The 3736-nt window shown below is 38.1% G+C and overlaps 1 non-coding gene across 1 annotated transcript; it reads right to left on the reverse strand.

Moving 5' to 3' along the window:
* Positions 1–3259: 3259 nt before the first annotated feature.
* LOC124097059 (U6 spliceosomal RNA) lies at positions 3260–3366 on the reverse strand. The gene has a single exon (XR_006853099.1). It is a non-coding gene; the product is annotated as a U6 spliceosomal RNA (small nuclear RNA).
* Between the last annotated feature and the right edge of the window lie 370 nt (positions 3367–3736).

The following is a 3736-nucleotide window of genomic DNA, read 5'->3' on the forward strand; positions in this document are numbered from 1 at the left end:
ACAGGATGGGGTCTTTCTATGTTGCCCAGGCTGGTTTCAAGCTTGCAATCCTCCTGCCTGAGTCTCCTGAGTAGCTGGCATTACAAGGGTGCATTACTGCACCCAACTAGTATCACCTATATTTAAAGAGAGCTATCTTATGATTTAATAGCCTTGATACTTTCTCTGGTTCCATTTATCTGCTCCTCTTCACAGCCATTTTTTTTTCTTTTCTGTCATTCTGGGGACCAAATCCAGGGCCTAGTGTATTCTTCAAGTTGTTCTACTTCTGAGCTACATCCCCAGCCCCACAGACAAAATTTTGAGAGTTATCTACATAGTGCTTCTATTTCTGTGCCTCCAATTTATGTTTTAACATTTTCCTTTGAAATAATTCCAAACATGTGGAAGAGTTGCACAAATATTACAAAGAACACCAGATGTACCAGAGCTTAACATTTTACCACATTCTTTGAGTGTGGATGTATGTGTACTTGAATGTACATGGTTGTATGTATTTTATGAACCATTTGAATTTATCCCAGATACCCTAAATATTTCAGTGTGTATATCTCAAAATAAGGATATTCTCTTTATATCTACATACCTACCAAGTATGACGATTGAATTTTGGAAACTTACAATTGACATAATCCTTATACATAGCCATATTCAAAGTTTACTAATTGGCCCAATAATGTTTCATACAACGGGCCAACCCTCCATTTGGGTCTGATCCAGTGCTTAATCCAAATTATGCATTGCATTTAACTTTCATTACTTTTTAGTCTTCTTTAATCTAGAATTGTTCTCCAGTCTTTCCTCATTATTCATAATATTCACGCTTTTAAAGCACAGTTCACAAACTCTGGAACCAACCCAGATGCCCTTCAATAGATGAATAGGTAAAAAAAAAAAAAAAGTGGCATATATACCCAATGGAATATTACTCAGCAATAAAAGAGAATAAAATCATGGCATTTGCAGGTAAATGGATGGGAGTTTGAGAAGATAATGCTAAGTGAAGTTAGCCAATCCCAAAAAAAACAAATGCGGAATGTTTTCTCTGATATAAGGAGGCTGATTCGTAGTGGGATAGGGAGCAGGAGCATGGGAGGAATAGATGAACTCTAGATAGGGCAGAGGGGTTGGGGGGAAAGGGAAGGGCATGGGGTTATTAATGATGGTGGAATGTGATGATCGTTATTATCCAAAGTACAAGTATGAAGACACGAATTGGTGTGAATATACTGTATAAACAACCAGAGATATGAAAAATTGTGCTCTACTTGTGTAATAAGAATCGTAATGCATTCTGCTGTCATATATAAATTTAAAAATAAATTTTAAAAAAAGAATACTTGCCAGGTATTATATAGATTTTTCCATTTAGGTTTGTCCTATGTTTCTGCTTGATTAAGTTTGCATTTTCTTTTTGGGGGAGGTGGCAGATTGCAACACTAATTTTATTTATTTATTTATTTTTAAAGCTGTACTGGGGATGGAACCCAGTCTCTCTACCACTGAACTACATCCTAGTCCTTTTTCATTTTTTTAAATCTATATTTAGTTGTTGATGGACCTTTATTTAATTTATTTATATGAGCTGCTGAGAATCAAACCCAGTGCCTCACACTGCTAAGCAGGTGCTCTTCCACTGAGCTACAACTCCAGTCCCCAGTTCTTTTTTATTTTGAGACAGGGTCTCACTAAGTTGCAGAGGCTGTCCTCCAATTTGGGATCCTCCTGTCTCAGCCACCTGAGCCACTGGGGTTACAGGGTTGCCCCACTGTGCCTCTTGAGGTAGTATCTTTCTCAGTGCATCATACAAGGAGAAACACCATGTCCTTTGGGCCCATTATTGATTGTGTTCACTTTGATCAGGTGGGTGGTATCTGCCATGTTTCTCACCATACAGTTAGCATTTTTTGTTATGTAAATAATGAGTAATGTGTGGAAAGGTATAAATATCCCATTCCTCTTCAAACTTTTGCCCAACCTTCATGGATAATTCTTGTCTCAATCAATTACTATGATGGTTGCAAAACTGAGATTTTCTAACTTCATCATTTCATATGTATTTTGAGGGAATACTGGGGATTGAACTCCGGGCACTCGGCCACTGAGCCACATCCCCAGCCCTATTTTTGTATTTGATTTAGAGATAAGGTCTCACTGAGTTGCTTAGTACCTCATTTTTGCTGAGGCTGGCTTTGAACTCACAACCCTTCTGCCTCAGCTTCCCGAGCCGCTGGGATTATAGGTGTACACCACTGTGCACAGCTCATGTGCATTTTTTAGTTGGCATTCTACTGTGAGATCTTTCCATTCTCTCTTATTTATTTACATATTATATTCAACTTGTCTCAGGGTTGGCTAATGAGAGCCCTGCCAAGCCGGTTTCTGTGTCTTTTTTTTTTTTTCCTTCTTTTCCCAGGCACTCTACCCTTGAGGTACACCCACCAGTCCCTACCCCTTTTCTTAGACAGCATCTCTCTAAGTTGCCCAAGCTGTCCTCAAACTTGCAATCCTCCTGCCTCAGCCTCTGGAGTTGATGGGATTATAGGCATGTGCCACCATGTTCAGCTTGACTTCTGTGTACTTTTGATGTGTCCTCATCAATTTTTTTTAACACTTCCTACTTTCTCATAGAAGATGTTCCAGTCATGCTATATATCCATGGGCTATTTCTGGAAATCAGCCATTTCTCCAATGAGATTCTCTTGTAGTGGGGGAATGGTATTTAGAAACCAAGATGTGGGCACCAAATATGCTCATTGCTACTGGGTATAATTGCTTCTAGGCCCTTTTAATAAACAGAGCCAAGGGGGAAAACAGCAATTTAATTTATGTAACTATTTTTAATCATGAATTCATTACTGGCGCCTCTAATTCCAATTCTATACCACAGGGGTCTTTATTTGCACTTCCCTTTTCCCACAGTGAGAGCTCAGGCTCCCAATAACATCTGTGTCTTTTTCATTTACTCAGTGTTATAATGCACACAAAATAGTTTCCTCGTTGCTATAATCATTCCATTACCAAAAATAACACACTAAATAACGTTCAAGATTTCTTTACAATTTTGGTTTTAGAATAAAGTTGTGTATTGAAAGTACTGTATTCAGAAGTATTTGAATTTTTTTTCTTTTCCTCCAGAGTGGTTGCATTAGATATTTAAATTAATTTATTTCTGTTGATATTTGCTTTTAGGATTCCTTCCATTCTCCTTGATTTAATTTTCATTTTTGAACTGTCCCCAAATTCAAATCTATGCTAAAAGTATATGGGTTGCTTCGCAAATTTGTGTGTCATCTCTTTATAGGTATCATGCCCATTTTCTGTGCATTGTTCCAGTGTTGGCATATGTGCTGTCAAAGCAAGCACACCTCTAATTTATTCTTCAAACTATTCAATTCTTTTAAAAAAATATTTTGGTTTTTTTAGTTGTAGTTGGACACAATCGCTTTATTTTATTTATTATTTTTATGTGGTGCTAAGGATCTAACCCAGCACCCCACACGTGCTAAGCAAGCGCTCTACCACTGAGCTACAACCCCAGCCCCCAACCTATTCAATTCTTATTTGGGCCCCCCACTTACTGAAGCTACTCCTGAAAACTACTCGTCAATGACCAGTATGTCTCTATTCTTGTCATACTTGACCTTGCATGCTCGGCTGCCTCTCCAGTGTTCTTGAAACTCTGTCCTCTTTTGGTTTTCATATTCCCATATCCCTCTAGCTTTACTCTCTCTTC

Source organism: Marmota monax, unplaced genomic scaffold (assembly GCF_021218885.2).
Source record: "Marmota monax isolate L192 unplaced genomic scaffold, Marmota_monax_Labrador192_F-V1.1 WCK01_AAM20220418_F8-fsc00023, whole genome shotgun sequence".
NCBI classification, from domain to species: Eukaryota; Metazoa; Chordata; class Mammalia; order Rodentia; family Sciuridae; genus Marmota; species Marmota monax.